This window comes from Poecile atricapillus, chromosome 5, assembly GCF_030490865.1.
Source record: "Poecile atricapillus isolate bPoeAtr1 chromosome 5, bPoeAtr1.hap1, whole genome shotgun sequence".
Lineage (NCBI taxonomy): Eukaryota > Metazoa > Chordata > Aves > Passeriformes > Paridae > Poecile > Poecile atricapillus.
This window is the reverse complement of record NC_081253.1, coordinates 9,400,248-9,422,034: the sequence shown is the minus strand read 5'-3', so window position 1 is coordinate 9,422,034 and position 21,787 is coordinate 9,400,248. Positions and strand designations below refer to the sequence as shown.

Here is a 21,787-nt window from a genome sequence, read left to right as displayed (position 1 = left end):
AATTGAAGATGAGAAGTGTTCTTGGAAGAATGACAGTGTGATAAAGAAATGTAAGTCAAAAGCATTCAAGCAAGATCACTTTACCAAGCCTGCAAAGATTAAGTACATTTTTAAGTGCAAGATGCATTTGTGAAATAAAGATCAACTCACAAAATAAAGATCAACTTACTTAGAGATTATCTCTAGGGAAGATACAAAAATGCAAACCACATACACAAGCAAATTTCTTGGCATAAGACTTTGCTATCCCCATTGCAGATATGTTTTTCATGGAATTTCAGAACTTCTATTAAACTTCACCAAGTAATCTCATCATTTTTCTTAGAGTATATAGTTCCTCTATAAACTGAGATAAAAAGAGCTGTCAACAAAGCTTTTAAAGAATACATTTTGCTTGGTAGAGGTTCTCCAAGCCTTTACTGTAGGCAAAGCATTTCACAAGAGACATCTACAGGCAGAGCTCCTCGGGGAAGAGAGAAAGGGGAAGGACTGCCTGGAAAAGGTCTCACAGGACCCTCCCAGAACCTTCTCTTTTCACAGGGTGCTCCACAGCTGCCTGCAGCACATCCCCATCCAGTGAATGACATCGCTTCATTGAGAAACCGCTGCTTCACCAAAGCCTCCGGCTGCACTTCAGAACCATTCATTTCAGGAACCCTGACATCAGCTTTTCCAAAGACTTCATGCACTGAGCTGGAGAGCTGAGTGGTAGAGACAATATTCCTAATTAAAGAAACAACCACTTAAATGAAAACACGCTGCATAAAATGCATGACAACATTTCAATTCAGAATCAAAAATAAAAATAACATCAAGAGAAAGCATTAATTGGTTCCAAAAGTCTGCTGGGATGGTGGCTGCTATGAAGTAGATCTGAATAGAGACCCTGAAGGAAACTAGCAAAATCTGTAAGCCACCGGCGTACAACACCTGGTCCAGCGCTTGCTCTCCACTTTGATTGATGGTAAGGGTTATTCTGTCTTCTCCCTTCTTTTCTTAAGCATGCAGTAAGGCATTATTTAATTTAATGAGCAAGTAGTCAGAGATACTAATTGGGTTCACTTTAAAAATAAAATCCGTATGTGCAGAAACATGAATTTTGTAGGATTTAAAAGACTATTTATGACCGAGGAGAAAAGAAAACACATTTAAGGATTAACAGCAGAGACAAAAGATGAAAATCATCTGCAGTTTAGTGTTTACTTGTAGAACAGAATTAGTTTAATGTTTCTGCCTTTTTTTTTTTAAGGAAGATGGACTTTTTGTATTTTTAAATATTGTCTTGTGAAAGTCTTTGTTGTTCTAAAACTTCTACTACTCCTTTTAAGTGTTAAAAACCATGATTATCTGCATTCTATATCCATAACTCACTCCACCCTCTCTCCTATACTATCTTCTCTCTACTTTTCCAAGGCAAAAAGGAATGAAAGAATGTTGAGGGAAATCGGAAAAGAAAGTTTTTTAAACATAACTGTTCTTCTGGCTTAAACCTCAGCTCCTACTGAAGGACTCAAGCAAAGACTTAAGACAGAAATATGACTTCCACTATAGCAATAAGCTCTCTTTGACCATGTTTTCTAAGATACAACAACCCAAACACAAGAGCCAGGATGCACAACAGCAATTCTAACTTGCCTTTAGCAACCTGATACTGTTCTAATGAAAACCACCTCCAAGATTCTCCTCACAAAAGCTGACACAGTGCTCAGCCCAAGGTATTAAATGGTTTCAGGGTAACCTTATACTGGGAGTAGCCTGATGACATTATTTTAGCTCCACATTTTGGGAAGTGTGTTTTCATTAAAGTAAGACAAGGCAAAATTCCTAATGACTAAATATCTGATGCTACAGAACATGTACCTGAGCACTCCTCCCACATCCTTGCTTCAAGAGCTTTTGGAAGAAGGAATACATGCAGAGCCCAAACCACAAAACATATAAAGGTTACTTGTGCAATATGCACACAGAATAAACTTTCCAAAAGGCAATCTGGGGAAACCCCTCAGCTACTTAGGGCTCATCTCTATGGTCATGCTACAATTATTTGTGCTAAACTGCAACCTTAAATTAATATAGTGTACCTAAATCTATAATCTCCCTAAATGAACATTCTTGTTCTAGTACAGAATTTTTTCCTTCCCTATTTAGTGGAATTCACTTTGGAAAGGTTTATTCTGAATTAAAAAGTCAACCAACCACTTTATAATCAGAGCAGTTCACTGGCATGATTAGTAAAACCTTTCTAAATAGCCAAACTTCTACAAAATCAACTATAACTGATGGGCCATTCCAGGGGGACATTTGGTGAGTTTTGTTATTTACCCAGCTCCCAATGATACTGCAAGAAACAATCCAACACAGGGGGGTACCTGCCCAAAGGGGAGTGTCTTGCACCTCCCCTGATCAGACCTCCTTGATGCCTACTGAGTTGAGCACAGCATTCTGCAGCTGAGAAGGGAGCTGGACAAAAGAAGCAGAAATGCCATGAAGTTTCATTTGGGTCAGTGGGACGGAGCAGATGGAGGATACGGAAGATGGACAGTGAGGAAGCAGGAGCAGGGAACAGAATTGTTTCTTCCAGGAGTGGTCAGTGGTTGGATCAGATCAAAGTGCATTGTGAAACTGCTCCACAAACACACAGATGAACACCTCATAGCCGCCACCCAGACATACCCAACGGCTATGCCAAATTCAGACCATGGGGAAAATGGCTACCTACATTCTCAAATGCTTTCCTCCTAAAATGAAGTATGAAAGTCACCAATAATTCTGCAATTCCTAATGCTAATGAAGAAAGAGATAGCAACAGGGCTTAATAGCATATTTAAAACTACTAATGTTTAAACATTTCCATGAATGAAACCACCACCAAAAGAAAAATTAGAACTTAAGAGGTTCTTTGCATCCACTTTAAATCCCTATCAAACCATGAAAAATGCTGACTATTCTCATCACATCAGAAAATATATTTAGTTGCACTATTAAAATATGGATATAGTCCAATATAAAAGGAAACACAGCTAGCTTTCACAATATCAAAGGTTCAATTTTTACCATACCACAGAAGCCTAGAGAGTAAAGAATAATACCCTACTTAATGGTTCTAAATAAAGAACATTAAATAAAATTCTCTCTTCTCCCTACTCAGAAAAATAACACTCAGCTAAAAGAACTATTTTTAAATTAACACACAAGTATTTTTAAGAATCAATTAGAATGTGTTGACTTGCAAAAAGAAAGCAATCAAACATAAATCATCATGAAAAGGTTAACAGATCATAAAATCAACACATTCTAAAAGGTAACATATGATACACTCTTATGACTTGTTGCACAGTTATTTCTGAGTGCTCCATGTTGCTGAACACATGCCAGTGCAGGGCCTGATCCCACCAAGACTAACACTCATACTGAGCTGTGAATAGTCCTATTACAATCAACAGGATTACTCACAGAAAATCTCCTTATCGTGCATAAAATTATCCATGCGTGAAAATCTTTGTCACCTTTCTTATCCTGAAATCTGTATTCCATCATCACCAGCATATCCATCATTTAATATCAAATGTGCATATGGAAAAGCCTGTGATGCTGTTTTTAAAAAGCCACAGTTCCATGTCAAAATCCACAGGGGTGTCACCAGTGTTGCAAACATATTTTAAGTAGTCCAAAAATCACAGGCAATGCTACTTTTTATCTGGAAAAAAAAAGCCACTGGTTTTGTGGCACTAAGTTATAAACTACTAGAAAAGAGTTATTTTTGAGAATTTATCTGGGAATTTCTCCCACTGGGTAGTTAACCTCAGAAGAACAATGCAGGATTTCTGTCTTTGCACCATGAAACTTGGACACTAAAAAGCGCTCACTCTGGGGACTTCTGATGACATTTACATTGAGGAAAACAAGCATTACACATAATTAAGGCTACCCACTTTCTTCTAAGTAGCATTTTATACTTATATAAAATGTATGTACCATTTCGACTGGTGAAAATTTTGTGAAATTTCATCTATCGCCTGCATGCCCCAAACTGAAACCATAAAAACATTTCAGATAGTGTATCAAATGGTTTTTCATTTGATTTTGACAACAGTGCAGTTCTATCACAAAGCTGAGCCAATCAAACAGCTAAGGTCATTGAAAGGGCCAATCCCTCCTCCTAACTCTGGGAGTCCACCCTATCATTGGTACCTACGCTAATGCTCAGATTTTTTAAAATGTGATTATTTTTTCACAAGCCCTTAAACTCCCTGTGTCTCACAATTTCTTTACCATCTGCAACTATCTGTGAAGCATCTCTACTCATCACAAGCACTATGCTAGTGCTGCTTTATGGAAGATGACAACCTGCTGTTTGTTGCTCTCGAATTGGCCCAAACACCAAAGGTCTGTATAGGTGTGTGCATATGTTCCTTCTCCTTGGTGGATAAAGAATTGGCTGGAATGCTGCACTCAGAGTTGTGGTGAATGGCTCAGTGTCCAAGTGGAGACCAGTGACCAGTGGAATTCCCCAGGGCTTGGACTGGTGCTGCTTAACATCAGTATCAGGGACTTGGGACAGTGGGATTGAGGGCACCCTCAGCAAGTTCCCAAAGACACCAAGTCCTGGAGAGAGGGGATGCCATCCACAGGGACCCTGACAGGCTGCAGAGATGGGCCAGTGTGAACTTCATGAACAACAAGGCTGAGGGTAAGATCATGCAAGTGAGAGAAGGCAATCCCAAGCACAAATACTGGTACTGCACGTTTTTAAAATACAAGTATCATATGTGCACATGTATATATATATATATATATATATACACACATACATATGTGGTTTTCTACAGCACACTGGATGGAATGCTCCATAAAAATATGTCAAACTAGTCAGACAGATTATAATATCCTTGCTCTGTTTGTTACAAGTGCCAAGACATGCATGAGTCACAAAGTGCATGAAAAGAAAGCCATGACCATTCAGGCAGTTGAACACTGCCTTGCAAAATAGGATCAAGCCCTTTCTACTAATTTTTTTTTAAAAATAGGTGATCAATAATTATATCTGCCACATCTTCTGGCTGCTTATTCTGACACATTTGGGTCAGATTTACCCAAAATGCTGAGTACTCAGGGCTGCAATTACGTCACGTACAGCAATACTTTAAAAATACAAAGATGAATGTGATGCTGCTATTTTAATTTTAAAAAAAGCTCTTAAAGAGCTCAATGCACATCCACACCAAACACGAATTTTCATCTTGCTCACAGGCACCAATTCTCCAGCCATAAAATAAGAAATATCCATTTCCTCTCCCTGAGGCATAGTAAAATACTTGTAATAACAAGCAATGTTCAATATAGGTCACAAGGGTGAACTAATCAGTTTGTGGTGCTCTTGTTCCTGCGGTCAGCACTGCCCCTGAGGGGAGAAGGCTGCACACCTCGGATGGAAGGGTAAGCCTGCATCAGGGACTGAGAAAACTGCTGTGAGAAGGTGGGCAAGAGGGTCTGGCCTCTCCCAGGACCTAACCATTGTCCAGAAAGCCCAACCAGCAGCAGGTTTTCAACTAAGATGGAGCAGCCACTTTGGTGCAGAATCATTAGATGAATGGGGCACACCAATGTGGGACTGACAACAAGGAAAGGTAAGCATGAGAGTGAGATTTTGAAAAGAGAAACATTGTTTACCAACACAACATAACAGGGCTATGAGAAATTTGGCTTCTTTTTGCAGCTCTGTCACTGCTTTGGGGGCCAATCTGTTATCTGGGAAAATCATTCCCCCTCCCATCTTTCCACTTCTTGTCTCTAAATCAGGTGCAATGATCCACCTTGGATTTAGGTGTGAAGCAAGCACTAGACACTATCTCTGTGGGCCTCACAAGCCTACAAATAACTATTACAGAAATTTCACAAAGAAATATATTCATTCTACCTTCAGAGCAGGATTAAGCAGAGCACAGTAAGAGAACACGTTATGCAACAAGAAGAAAGCAAAGTACAGAGCAGCTGCTTATTCAATACATGGACATTCAAAAAGATAGGGGCTTTGGGCTTCACATATAATGAAATACTGTGGTATAATACTAAGGTGCAACATATTAATAATATAAGGAGGATGGTAAAATTAAGTGGCACAGGTAAAGCTCAATGCTGCAAGTTTAAGGTCTGCATACTTGACTTACACCTAAAATTGTTCTTGTAAAAACGTGCTTTTTTTGTAATATCTTTACTTCAGCTTCATTGTTTTCTGAAAGGCCGTCTACATGTACTAAAGAAAAACACTAATTACAGAAAAATTCAAGACAATTACTTAATACATCCACATAGATTAAATAACATTGGACAATAAGCTAACGGAAGTATAACCAAGAAGGTTTTGCTCAATAAACCTGGAAGTTAGCTGCAAAAGCCATTTTAGAGATTCTGGAAGACACTCCTCATTTACATACATGACAGTACCAGGAACACTTACAGGAAAAAAACAACACTACTCTAAACCATAGGTGAGAAGGCCATGAATAACAACGATACAGATCTTACAGAGCACAGGTGATATTTCTAGATTTTACTTCAGCACTCGAAGACGTTATTTCAACATGGGCTCTCAGGTTGTGAAAGCAAAGCAAGTATTTTAGAATACAGAAACCAAGTTTCTCTTAAGTTCCAATTTCATCTTTAGCATATCACCATGCACAGAGTAGGCATTTTTTCCCTAACTTCATTTCAGTAAACCTATTCAGGGTAAGATTACATTCTGTCTTAACATCTCAAAACAAATTCTACAAAATATGCTTGGCTCTCTCTAAATTAACTTTCCACCAGGCAAGGAACATTTTCTCATCTCATTCTTCTGCAGAAGAAGCATTGTCATACTTCAGCCAAACTTCATTTTTAATGGATATTTATTTCATTTCAGCTGTGTTTCAAACACACGCTTCATCTATCTACGCATGGAACCGAAATTCAAATAATCCAGTTAATCCAAAACATAATAGAATTAATACCTCTTTAGCAAAAGATTCACTCCAGAGAGACCAAGCAATTCCTATGCTTTCCATACTGTTTTTCAAATACCACAGTGTTACCTTCAGTGACCCACTTGAAAAGACTGGGCCAAAAATCTGGGCCAGGGGACCTGAAAGAACCTAAAGCTCAAAGACATAGATCTCTACTCACTGCTCCTCTCTTCAAACCCTATAGGTCTACCCTACCTATATTAAAAGAAAAAGAAGGCCTTTTAGTGACCTACCTATTCCATAAGACTAATACAGCTGGCAACTAAAAATTTAATATCTATTTCACATTTGCTAACATAAACAAAAGGCAACACGTATGTAATATAGTCAATGGAAAAAATAAACCCATATAATAATGTCAACAGGTAAGAAAAAGAATCACATGTGGCAGTTACTTGTCAAAATGCTCATGACACTTCCAAAAAGCATTTGGACCCTTCAGAGATGGCATCCTTATAGGAATATAAAACCATGGCAATAACAATGATTATGTATCACTAGAAGCAGCATCTCAACCTGTATAGCCTGGCGGTAACCCTTTCTTTCCTTTAAAGAATGATAAAAGGAGCAGAGGATGTTGTGACACTACACTACATTAGGGAGAGCACTGACCAACAGTGAACCAGAAAAAGAAAATCTATCACTGTTCTTCAAATATTCAAGCAGTTACAAACTGGGCACCAAGGAGCAATTTTCGTCACTGGAATCAGGGATTGCTGTGGCCTAAGCTGCATTCCTACAGCATCAGAACAGTACCAAGCACCTTCATCAAGAATAAACAGAAGAGTCAGCACACAAACTGACATGTGCTAGTATTTAAAGGCAGTATGAAATCAGCCAGAGGGGGAAGGAGTAGAAATAAAATCTAAAATCACAGAAGTGAGCAAACAGGTCACTTTCTCAAAACCCCTCTTGGAACACAAGCATGTTACAGCCCAGGTACATTTGCCAAGACAACAAAGAAGGTTTTTCTAAGAGACTACTCGTCACCAGTTAGGATTTTTTTTTCCACACTGTTGCAACAAATCCACCACCTCCCTACTGCTAACCAACTCTTGTGGTCAGATTAAATCAACTAAGAACTATTCCTATCCCACTTACATAAAATTCCAGAATTGTAAATCAGCCTTTTTAAATTCATTTTTAATCTGAATGACCCTTACTTCAAAAGAAAAAAAAAAAAAAAAAAGGAAAATAAATTATTAAATCCAGTGTGCTTTTGCAGTGTATCCTTTTCAAAGACTGTCTACAACCTCAGCAAGAACTTCCAGGTAACTCCTTCCCTTAATATTTCACGAATGGTATGAATAAGAAATCCCGCTGACTTCTACCACATACCCCAAGGTGATTTTTCCTCATTACAGTTTTCAATTTCTCAAACAATTTTCAGGCACTTAAGCCCATTTTCAGATTGAGGCAAGCCAAAACATGAGATGTCTAGAAAGTATTTTATAAGAGCAATAATAACACACACATCCTGGCCCATTAACTAAGACTGAAAATAATCCAAAAAATAAAACACAGACTTCTCAGGATTGTGCCCTCTTGAATAAAAAGGTTGGGGAAATTGGATTCTACCTCAATGACTTTGGTGCCCTGCAGCTAATTCTCACTAATTAAGTCCCAGAATAAACACTAAAACAGGAATTCAGAATGATCAAAAGATACAATATGTGTTTATAACAACTCCTGTAATTATTAGGAACAAAAATCTTGAAGGTTCTTGATGCCATTAACTCACAGACCAATAATTAAGGGCTACCATTCCAAACAGGTCTGAAATTTTTGAGAACCCATAGTCAAATAACTTCACAATGAAGCTAAGTCTTAGCAAAATACATTCAATATAATACATATTACTAAGCAAGCAGAAAACCAATCTATAAAGTCAGAAAATATTCTGTCAGGATTCAGATGAAAGCAAAATTCAGCATATTCTGCCTTTATGAACCACTTTCCAGATACTGGTTCCTCATCCAACTGTGTTAAGAGTCCATCTCCTGAAACCCTGAACATGCTGATGCAGCTGCATTCACTCAGATTCCCTCAATGCAAAGGTGTGTCCCACAGGTAATAGGGAAACAATTTGTAACAGAATCCTAGAACCGTTTGGCTTGGTGGGGACCTTAAAGATCACCTAGTTCCAATCCCCCTGCCATGGGCAGGGACACTTTCCACTAGACCAGGTTGCTCCATCCAGCCTGGCCTTGAATACTGACAGGGATGGGGCATCCACAGCTTTTCTGGGCAACCCCTTCCAGTGCCTCACCATCCTCACAGTCAAGAATTTCTTCCTAATATCTGCTCTAAATCTGCCCTTTTGCAGTTCATTACCCCTTGTCGTATCACTGCCTGTCCAGGTACCCAAGATAGAAGCACCAGGGCTAAGACTTCTCTGCTGAACTTGTGTCCAAGCAAATGTGGGAAATAAAGAGTTTTCCAATGTTACAGCAAATTCTAGGCATGTAAGATGTAACTCCAACAGATTCAATTTTTTCTGCATGTGCAGCCACAGTCTCATCACCACAACTATGTAAAGCCCCCTGCCTGTCCTGTGACCTATAAGGAATGCAATCCAGGGATGACACCAAGGCACACTAGACAGTAAAATGCAAGATCATGCAAAGAATTGACAGATCAGGTTTTCTGTCAGTTTATCCTTTTATATCGCTATTCCTTGAAAAGTGGCAGCAAACTCACACTTAAAGCTGCACTACATTTGATCCAATATAGTGCATATAACACTGAGTACAGATTCCCAACAGGCACCAGCTGAACACGCCTGGTTTGCATGATCTACTTTTAACTGTCAGATTCAGACAACAAGCCCACTGGTTTTGTCTACAAATTGCCACCTACTCCACATCTTCCAGTAAAATACTGTGACAACTGGATGATCATCCTCTGTGTGCTCCTCTTCTATAAACTCTATTTTAATCCCCCTCTCAGTAGCTTAATTTCATCATTGGTGATCATAAAAAACCACATTTCAAATACATAAAAATTCTTTTCTACAAGTCATTTAAAAAGACAACTTCATAATCTCTACCAGGAAAAAAATAGCACTAAAGCCAAGTAGCTTTTCCTTACTTCCTTATAGCCCATAACAATACAAGCTTTCCTGCTTCTCAGAACACAATCATATAACTTTGACATATTTTTGCTGACTCAGACAAAAATTTATCACAAAATGTAACTGTCAGGTTCACCAGTGACAGAGGAAGCTCCTGAGAACCACTGCCTAATAAAGCTTTCCTCCTTGAAGGATGACAGCAGTCTTTCCCATATGAAAGATTCATTTTTATTTGATATTGTTAAAGCAATATTCACTCAGGGCACTTTCACACTAGACTTCATTTTCAAGAAAACCAGTTATAAGGTCAAAACATAAGTTGAAAACCAATATTTCATGGGCATGTCATGAAAATCTGCAAGTGATTTTGGTAAAATAATTTTATTGCATGTTGGTACCCTGAGGATTGACCACCTCCCTCTGCAGTTGATCTACAGTCAATACAAAAATTTTCTTCACAGTGCAGGATTACTCTAGCAAAAAGGGAGTTGGTTGAGTTTACCAATCTATTGTGAAGAACTTCTTTATTAAAAGAAACTTTACAGACACAAAAGAGAACATGTCTTAAATTTATGTATATAGTTACTGTTGTATCAAGAACTGCTCAGTGCTATGAATGACCCAACTTAAAAGCCTGACAATTGTTATCTAAATCACATGTATCTTGATAGAGACTGACATGTAACAGTGACCTATGTTAGAAGCCACTGTGTATATGTGGTCAAAACCAGATGAGAATCAAGCCTCAGGAGATGATAATTTGCTTCAGAGCACTCCTATTTGAGACACTCTGAAATCACCCACTGAATCTGGAAATTCTGACTGCTATAATGCCTAGACACTAAAAAAAAAAAAAATCATCCATGGATCCCCTGGAATGTATTTATTTCCTGGCTTACATACTCACTTTGCTCCCTCTTCCCTGCATTTACCAAACTGAAGAATGTCTGCAGTGCAATACTGAAGATCACTTGTTGAAAGCGAGCCTGAAGAATTTTCAGTACCCACGGAATCCTGCAGAAATCCAGTGTATTTAGAAACTGCCTCTTGCTTTGCCCCTTCCCAGTGACATCCCAGGCACTAAAATATGCTTCTTATTGTTTGGCAAAATAAACTTCACTTTATGATGAACATTTCCCATTCTCCAGGACTAGAGCTTTATGCCAGACAGCATCATAAATACATGCTACAAGTGTCTTGCATATACATCTGCATGCACACACACTTTTTAGGGGCATTATCACCATTTCCTTGATTCAAATACAATCCTAACAACAGAAAAAGAAAAATCTGACAAATTTTCTGGGCAATCACATAGCAGTTAATATTCAGAGAATGTAAAAAGTTGTTTTTTCCCTTTTCTTGAATACTGCTAGTGATCATATGACTGTGACACATCTGCACAGCACCAGTATTTCTCACTTCACCTCTTGCACTAAGGTAACACGACCTGGTTGTGATATTACTGGCATTGTAAACCTCTCTAATGAAGTCTTTTATACCCATGGTGAGGTGCATAAGTAGTAGAAGTTAACAGAGATTTTATGGGAAATTATTACAGAAATATTTAAGACAGTTGTACAAGTTTTTATGAATGGGCATCTTTAACCTTGCAGATGTAGCTGCCATTTGAAACAATTTTAGAGCAGAAGGCTTTATCAGTCATATAGCTGAGCTCACACAGATATCACAACAGCTTTACACATGAGTAATATCACATGTTATATCAAGAAACTGTTTTATGGACATTTTACAGGCACCTTGAATTTTGGTTTTGATGTTGGATTTTTTTGGTTTTTTCCAGTGCAAGAGATCTAGACAGTTTATATTTGATAGGCTGTTCATAAATTATACCCTACTGCTGTTTGCAGGTTGGAACTTCTTCCCACACAGATTTCATTTTATCATCAGACTGTTTAATTCTGCGCTTATAAAAATGTCATCCTAGTCATAAGGGAAGAATTAGACAGCACTGTCTTAAGATTTTCTGCACATACCGTGACAAGATGCAGATCCTGTGATACTAATATGCCAGTAGAGTATATCAGTTCCAGGATCAGGCCAATACACATGCTGTTATTGAGCTATGGCTTACTGCTTTCAAAAGTGCAATGAAATAATAAAATAATATAAGTTAGTAATACATTAACTACATTACAGTATTCGCACTGCTGCCTCTTGATATCATAGCCTGGAATACACTAACACACTGATAATATCCTAAGAGAACATTAAAAATTACTTTGGAGCAAAAGCAGTACCAGCTTTTTTATTATCTCCCAAAATAATATTCTGACTGTGTGAAAGAAGTTATCAGGAGATTCTAACCCTTCTCAGGTTGTGGATTCCACACTCTTTTCTAAAAGACAGTGAATTTCCCCTTGGGACACACTTACAATCAAGTTTTGTGAGAACATACTATAGATTTTTTTCCAAGTATTTTATCCAACTTGCTGAATGATATACAAAAAATATCTTTATATGGAGTCAGCCGAAGATAATTTAATCACATATAATATTTGAATACTCACATATGTTATTGTATTTTAATTTGTACAATAATTTGTAAGTTAAACAGTTTAAATTTTTTCACTAGTGTAGTTTATGGAATTACTGCTGATGTATAAAACATTCTGTTCTATGTAGATAAAAAAATGTACATTTAAAATGTATATAGAGTATCAGCTAATGAGCTAAACAGATGGGGTTGTGTATTTAACTTCATTGGAAAGTACTGAAATAAAGTAACTAACAGCATTTGTGTAAATGAAAATAAATCTCATAAAAATCTGAATGGATTTTCCTTTGTTAGACAGAAATTTGTGCTTGGCATATAACTACATATTATAGCCAATGGCTGTGGTTTGCTGATATGTCCTGTCAATAGCTATGTCTCAGCTGTTAAAAAACAATAAGTTTATATATTTGTCTCAATATTAGAACAAGGGTTTCTGCACAGATACCAATGGACAGAACTGAAAAAAGAAAAAAAAAAAAATCATGAATCTCAGTACTACAAGAAATACAATTTTCCCAAAAGTGTTTCTTTCAAAAAACCCTAAACAAATTAAAGTGGAACTTAATCACAGTACTGATCCTTTACATAAGCCCTGCAACCTGATAGAAGCAGACACCCATGTCTGGCTCCATCCATGGAGCCTTTGTGGGACTACTTTTGTCTTCAAAAACTCAGTTATGCAGATCCAACTGCAAGCTGAAGGGTTGAATCTATTTCATCATAAATAATGCTGGTTTGAAAGGCAGCTATCATTAAAATGCCAGGCAAATGCAGAGGAAGTACTTATTTTAAATAAAACCTATCTATTTCTCTGTTAGATCCATTTAAGAGCCATCAAAATAAGAAATATTTCCACTGGTGCTTACTTTTCAATGCTTGCACCATTCATTTAGTATCTATTAACATGCTAGCTAAGTTTGGACAGGAAAGCTGGATGCTTCATTCCACAGTTAGGGTAACAGCAGTATCTTCATTTATTAAAGACATTACTCCAGTATTAATATTTCTTATTTAACTTCTGTTATTTCACAGAGAAAGATGTATTTTATATTAGAGCCAAAATTAAATCAAACTTAATCCCAAATTATGCTAAACACTTAAAGGAGTTTTGATAGATTAAGGCCCACTCCATCAAGCTGCTCCATTCAGACAGGTCTCCATTTGTAAGAGCCCACACAGCAATCCTCGTTGAAGGAAGACACTACAGAGATTCCAGTCACAAAAAAAATCACAAATGTCTTGCAGCAGACACAAAAAACAAACCCACCATGTTTCTCTGCAAATTATTAGAATACAATAAACACTTCCTCCCCATTAGTACATTTTTAAATGTTTAACCTGAATCATATACTAACAACCCATACCCTGAGCTCCACTATTTGCAAACCTATATTACTAAACCTGTGGTGCAAAGAACATATGTAGAAGTGAGCTAAACTCTTCAAGATGAACCATCACTATATTTCACTATTATTAGCATTCTCAGAGTTCAACTCTAACATTACTGGTAGACAGAAATTCTCAGATGGAAGTACAAACTTCCAACCTCAATGTTTTTACACCAATTGTCTTTAGAACACCCCCACACTCCACAGTGCTTTAAATCCTCATACAAATAAACTTGTACACACTGAACTCAGAGAGACAACCACTTTTTGAAAAACTTCATAACAATATTCCCAAAGTGTATGCTCCTTCAGGTGAACAATTCGGCCTAAAATATAACTTTTCACATCCTGAATAATTCTCCTCCCTTTTTTTTTTAATCATTGTGGCTCTTCAAGTAGCTACTTACCCACTTAATAGTTTGATTTCATGATCCATTATATTAGGGATTTTTCCATAAACAGAATATGTTTGCAATACAGTAGACTTGAAACACACATGGACAAGACAGACAGTAACAGAAGCATAGATTACATACACATCTGTTCTCTCAGGTCTCAGCCTGAGGAGCGAAGACAGAAGTACACATGCACACAGCAGCCTAAATGCAAGAGATCATCCTCATCTTTTTCAGCTTTCTTCATTTATATCAGCTCACTGACTAAGTGCAGGTGTACTTGGGGAAGAGGGGCATGCAGACATCCAGAAAAAAACTACAAAGAAAACACTTTTGGAAACTAAACACACACATACACTCAGTTGCATATTCATGATGAAAGGCCATGACAACAGTTTTCAACTGAAAATGAATTCTGTTTTCCTAAATTACTGCAACAAGAGCAGGCTTTGCTGGTCTCTCCTATGAATGTGTCTGTACTCTGCACCAAGAGCCTGCAGATCCACGAGATCCACAGGAAAGCAGGCCTCACATGCTCCAGAGCTTCCGGTGCAGCCAAAACTCCTGCAGATGACAGCTGTCACTGGACAATGCACAAACCCAACACTGGAAGTGAACACTGAAAAGCTAACATTGCCTGAAGGTATGCAAACTTTTCACACAGCAGGATAGATTTCAAGTCTCAGTCAGACTACTGGTTTATCTGGACTTATTTAAAGAATTGGGTAAGAACACCTGCAAAAATTGACGCAGGGTAGTACTGTTTTTCTACTTCTTCCCTTCACAAGGCATATTCACCAAACTCATGGAGAATGGCTACTAAATTTATACCACTTACAACAATGAAATTGGATATGGGCACTCCAAAATGTTGAAGCAAGATGGGTAGGGCCCAGGTTCCTAGCAAGCTTGTAAAGTACTACTGACATTTGCAAATAAGTACAGAAATAAACAGAGCAACTGAGATCCTATTCAAAAGAAAAAACACAGTCCTCTGTCATTTGTCCCATCCAGTGGCAAAGATGCTGCTCATCAGGACTAAAACATCCCTCCCATTTACAACTTCTTGGACCAGAATGTCACGTGTATGCAGATAGGTCATGCTCCAAGCAGACTTTCAAAGCAAGACCAAAGTTGTGATCACCGGATTCCACATAAATACTTTTTTTTAATCATTCTGCAAAATCTCTCACAGCTGCCCTAAACAGTTTACAAAAAAAAAGTGATCAGAGAGACGATTTATGTTTGCAACATTAATGTCTTCCCTTTCCATGACCCAGCTTAATGCAGACATTGCTGCACTCACCCCAGCTGAGGTTTGGCAGGAATCGGGGGAGGAATGATGTTGATGAGTGAAAGTGTTTGAAGCCCAACTAATTTCTCTTCAACTCCTACTGGTCCCCCCTGCTCTCCCAAGCCACTTCCAGCCTGGCACTTGTTAGCAGCTCCCGACGCTGGGGAAAAGAGGTGCCTTGCAAAAGCTTCCTCCGAGCAGCTGAGAGGAGACTCTGAGAAGGTTATGCAGAAATAAAACCAAACGAAATGACTGTCCGCAGGTCGGCACGCTTCACCTATCTTACACCGGGAACAATGGAGAGGCGGGCAGCGAGAGGATACGGCCCGGGAGGACGGGGCCGGAGGGACGCGCTGTCCGTCCGTCCGTCAGCTCTTTGTCCGTCTGTCAGGCAGCCCCGCCGGCCCAATCCCCGGCGCGGCCTGCGCGGCCCCGCGGCTCCCGGCCGGGGGAACGGACGGAGCGGGAGCAGCGGGAGCAGCGGGCGGAGGGCGCCCGCCGCCTCTTCATCCCCCGCTCCCCGCCGGCCTCTCCGCGCCGGGGCCAAGCGCGGCCCATGCGGGACGCGCCGCGCCGCGGCCCCCCCTTCCCTTCCTTCCCTTCCTTCCCCTCCCTGTCCTCCTCCTCCTCCCTCCTTCCCTCCGCGCACCGAACGGCCCCGACCGGCCCCGGCTCGCTCCCGCCGGCACTTACCGGCCGCAGAGCTGCGAGGAGAAGGCGGCCGGGCCGGGCCGGGCCGGGGCGCGGCGGCGGCGGCGGCGGCTCAGAGCGGCCGTGCCGCGGCCCCGGGCATGGCGGGGGCGGCGGGGCGCGGGCAGTGGGGGCCGCGGGGCGGCGGCGGCGGCGGGGGGAGCCCGGGGGGAGCGGCGGCGGCGGCGGCGGCTCCTTCCTGCTGCTCCGCCGAGCGTCCGCGGGCGGTGACAGCGACACCCGGCCAGAGCGCCGCGCGCGCGCTGCACCACGGGAAACGCGCCCGGAGGACCGGCGGGACGGGAGGAGGAGGAGGATGGGGAATGGGGATGGCGATGACGGCGATCGGGAAGCGAGACGGGAGCCGGGAGCCCCGCCGGGGCTGCGGCTGCTGCCGGGGCGGGCGGTGCCGGGTTACGCGCGGGTCAGGAGGCCGCCGCGGCCGTGGGAGCGCTGCCCGCGCCGGCCCCGAGCGGAGGCGGGGCGGGAGAGACCCTTCGGGCATCGGCCTCGGCGGGGGCTGGTCCCCCGTGCCCCTCGGAGTCGTGCCGGCGGCTTAATGCCCAGCAGGGCCTCCCGGAGGAGAGAAGGCCGGAGCGGCCGCGGTCGGTGTCAGGGAGAAGGCTTAACTATCGCAGAATTGTTGTGGTTGAAAGGGACCTGTGGAGATGATCCCGTCCAACCCCGCTGCCCAGGCAGGGGACGCAGGAACAGGTGACACAGGAACGCGTCCAGGTGGGTTTGGAATGTCTCCGAAGAGGGAGATTCCACGACCTCCCTGAGCAGCCTGTTCCAGGGCTCAGCTACCCTCAATGTAAAGAAGAAAAGCCTGATGTGGTTCCCCACTCCTGACGCGTCTCTGGGGTGAGGCCCCGCTGCAGACTGCCAGAGCCATTACTTAGAGGTGGTGTCCCTTGGACTCTCAGGGCCTCCAAGTCCATATGAAAGTCCCAACATGAGTTTTCTGCACTGCAATCTCCATGATCATGATGTTCGCCATGGCCCTGCACAGTAAACTATTTGGAGAATCGCTAGAGGCCAAATCTCAAAACCCAGTGCCCTCCTTGGACTAGCTCTCCACCAGACTGGCTGGAGCTGTGGCACGGTGTCACTTGCACCTCTCAACTTCACCTCTTTCAGGGGTTACCAACTTTTCCACGTTTCTCTAAATAAAGTCTTTCACCCAGCAACGCACTTAAACACGTGCGTACCTCAATTTCTCTATGTCATTTGCGTATAATTAAGCATGTGCTTAAGTGCACTGCTGGATTGAAGCCAAGATCTGCATAAGCTCTGTTGGGTAAAATTTACCAGCTTCGCTGGGCTTAGCTCTGTGAGTCATTCAATCAGCAGAAGCCCAAAGCTTTTTGGTACAAGCTTAGTTATTCCCAGGCTGTCCTACAGGATCACCCTGTCTCTGTGACAGGGCTTATGCCCTTCACTCAGGTCCTGTTAGGAGTGAGACTCATCTGCCTGGTGAGTCAGCTGAACGAAGGGTTTCGAGTTCCTTCAGCAAGGTGCATTAATAAGGTTCTGTGCCTTCACGCTGGGCAGAGGTTGTGCCATCAAGTTACAGGGCAAGAAATTGCATTAAGAAAAGAGTATGAATGACTCCAGGAGCCTGATGAAGGTGTGCCCTGACTTGGTGCAATATGTACATTTCTAAATGATGGTGTCGAGTACTCAATCTCTACGAACAGAGGAAGGGGTTAATATAATGTAGCTACATTCCATGCGGTCCTCTACAATTTTACATAAATACAAGAAGTGTCATTAACCTGCTTATTGAATAAAATGGGAAATGTTTTCATCTCCAAAACCAGAGTTTTAGAAACTGAGGGAAGATGTACATTTATTCAGCTTTGATTTTATTTTTCCTTCAAAGACAATTAATTTGGTGACTCCAGTCATTTTTCCCTGTCAAAAAAAATATCTTTTGAATTGCATTAAGACTGAGTCAGGAAGCTCAGCACTAAAACCTTATTTTAAAACACACTGAGGAATTAAATCTTTCTGCAGGGTGAGCACAAGTCTTTCTCCAAGGACACATCAATTGGAACCTGCTTTTCAAAATATCTGTTTGGCAATTAACAGTGTAATACAAAGAAGAAAGACTGTCTTGTATTTAATGAAAAAAAGTAAGACTCAGCATATTTGGGTGCTGTTCATTACTCTTCATTGCTCTCTTATCATTCTTCTATGACCTTAATCAAGACATGTTCCAATTTTCAAATGACAGTTTGGGTTAGGGTGCAGGGTTTTGTGTTGTTTTAAGAGGAATTAAGAACCTATAAATTGTCAAGTTCAGTGAGAATCTTGCAGTGCTGTGTTCATCTGGAAGTGCCCCGCACCAGGGTAGAGGGGGTGAAGGGACAAATCAGACCTTGGACCTCTCCCTCACGTATTTTCAAATTATGGCAGTTCCTCACCAATCACCCAGCTGTGGCACTGATGTTCATATTGGACACAAATTTAATACTGTGCTGTTCATTTATTAATATTAGTGTTTTGACATAGCAAAATAGAAAAGAAATATATAAACTCAGTAGCTTGAGAAGCTTAAAGGAGCATTTGCATTTTGACCTATATTTTTTTTTCTTTACACTGCTCTGTAAATAGCAGGAAAATTCTGCTTTTCCCTAGGTATAATAATTAATAGTCTTTAATATAGTCTTTCCTCTCCCTTCTGAATTCCAAAAGTTTCCCACCCATGAGAAAACCTCTGAAAGGCAATGTGTATGCAGCATGGAGCACAGTAACTTTCAGTTTTAAGAGGGCTAAATACTGGAAAGTAAAAAGCACTTCACGCTCCTTTCTTTTATTTTTTTTTTTCTTCTCTGCATAAATCTAAAAACAAAATAATTTAGGAAGCACAAGTAGTTTATGTATTAAAAAGTGGCTTTGGGGAATCACTGGAGAATACATGTGTTTTAAAAGGTCTTAACCAGGAAGTGGCTTCTGAAGTAACTGCACATATCAAGCAGAACCAACACATTTGACCTCCAGCATGAAAAACGAAAGGATTTCATTCAGAAATTTGTTCATCGAGCCAGTAACTTCTGCTGAAGCAGGTGTTGACCTGGAAAGATCAAGTCTGGGAATTTGAGAGAGAAGTCCACAGTTATGTAGGCTTTTAAGATGGCCTCATAGCCTAGCTCTCAAATTTATGCCTTTGTATTTGTCTGCATTCATCAAGCCTGAGCTTCTAATTATTCATTTCAGCTATCAGGTTTAAGGACTGTGTATCAAGATTTTTAACTCTATTCTCCAGGTCTTGCTTTAGCCTTGTAACTCTTTATAATTCCCCTTCCAGTTTTTCAAAAATTATTTTTTGTTTGTTTGAAAATACTGTTGGGGGGGCCTACAGCTCAATAATTTAGACCACAGACAGGTAAATCAACAAATATCAAGTGCAGCCTCTTCTCACCCACCCACACCACCGTTTTTCTGTGCCTTTGGAGTGATGTGTGACCTGTCCTACTGATTCTGTGGCAGGCTGAAGTTCCCTGCTGCTTTTCTGTCTTTTGTCATGTAAAACAAGGATGCAGCATGTCCATCTTCTCCCCTTCCCCCTGCAGATGTCACAACTCACCCTTAACAGTCTCATTCCTTCCAACACATATGGTTGGCTTCTCTTGAGAAAAAAAAATGAAGATCTGTTGGACTATTTATGTCTGTGGTTACAGGATCAGACCAAAGGAAATGTGAAAAACAACCTGTGCTTCAGCAATCAATATTTTTACTGAATATTTCATAGTGTTGCTAAGTCTTGAAAAAACAGACTGAAGATGATCAGTGAAGAGTTCATGTCAGTAATTTACATGTGGAGAGCGCTGCTTGAAAAACATTTATGTTCTCAAAATAAGGTATTTGCAGAGAGTTCAAATCCAAGGTAAATCCAAGAGAAAGTGTGAGGTGTTAGGGTGTGGAAATACACAATTCATCCTCCCAAGCAATGCTAAACCTACCTTTTCTGTGCTTGTGGGATCATCAAACAGTTGAGAAGTTAATAACTTTGGTGGGAGATGAGAGTAACTGGACTTTCAGAGGTCACAGGTGTGTTTTCCACAGCCCACTCCCATTATTCTTCAGTTTCCCTCCTCCCCTCCTTCCTTATCCACAAAGGTCACTGGTTGGTAACCAGTGATAGAATGTATGGTGCTTTAGAAATGCCTTGGTGAATGCCTGACATTTCAACAGTGGATTCAATCAGGGAACAGTTGTTACTGAAAGCTAGAAAATCATCCTCCATCCATTTTTTCAATTGGAATATTTCACCAGGGCTTTAACTAGCATGCATATTCAATGCAGAAATGTAATGAGTCCATTGTCTGAGCATCCACTCACGTTGTCTGTAAATTGCTCCTCTTCATTTCAGCATCCCGGGTGGAATTTGTGTTTTAATTATTTAATGTTTTTTATAGAAAGCTTTCAATTCATGATCCCACGTAAGCCTGACTCAATAGTCTGCCTTGGCCTATAGTGCTGGCAGATCAGGAATCAATCCCAATGCTACAGAGTGGCACAGTGTGCTCATCCTGACATTACTAATGCATGGAAATATGGCATGCAATGGCTCAAAACACCTGGGCATCTGATGTTTGCAAACAAAAATAATTAATTACAGTCAATATTTGTTAGAAAGTGCATGCAAGTCACCCAGCTCTTTTCCTCATTACCAAAATCTTTTCTGTTCCCAAAACCGTTTGCAGGAGAGCACTGTTCCACTTCCACCTGAGCCCTGAAGAATTCTTCCTATCAGACTCATTTCTAATGCCACAAACATGCCTGACCTGACTCAGTCATTTATTTTACAATAATAGAGCAGCCTGAAGTGCTTTAAAACTAGAGGTCAAGACAGCACAAAAATCCCAGAAAAAAAAATGAAAAGTTTGATGAGAGATATACCTGTCTGAAAAAAGAAAGATAGCAAGGCAGCATCAGTCAGGGTGGGTTTGTGTAGACACAAGACGCTCAGATATCTGTAATACGTCTGGCTTGGTCCCACATGGCATTCCTGTAAAATTAGCATTATAAATCTCTAGACTAAAGGAAGAGAGGATGTTTAATGTCCCATGCTGAGATGTCTAATAGACAGAAAAAGCAACAAAAATGATGATAATGTAGCACTTACCTAACACAAATTGTCAAATGACACGAGACAGAACTTAAAGAACCCATTTCTCTGCCTTAAAACACAAGTTATAAGTAGAGCAGAAAACCATCTACTCTTAACTTAGATTGGCAGCCTACGTAAGACATTTAAGTTGAATTAACTGCAGATAGGAAAGCAAGAGGGCCTTAAACCCCAGTGTGAACACTTTAGGATTAAGCTTTTCAGAAATAAATGTAAAGGAAGTGAGGGATATTTTATCTGTAAAAGAGAGAACATCCACACAGGGATTTGGTGGGCTTTAACTGTTGCAAT

At 40.6% G+C, this 21,787-nt stretch overlaps 1 protein-coding gene across 3 annotated transcripts in view; it reads right to left on the bottom strand.

Moving 5' to 3' along the window:
• The window catches only part of ZNF148 (zinc finger protein 148), a 41,973-nt gene extending 25,517 nt beyond the window's left edge, over positions 1–16,456 (bottom strand). For 2 of the 3 annotated variants that reach the window (XM_058839966.1, XM_058839968.1), the window contains exon 1: positions 16,363–16,456. The gene's annotated coding sequence lies outside the window, so the exon portion shown is untranslated. Of the gene's footprint in view, positions 1–15,681; positions 15,803–16,362 lie in introns of those variants that run through there. The other variant, XM_058839967.1, reaches the window with a different exon arrangement.
• Positions 16,457–21,787: the final 5,331 nt, after the last annotated feature.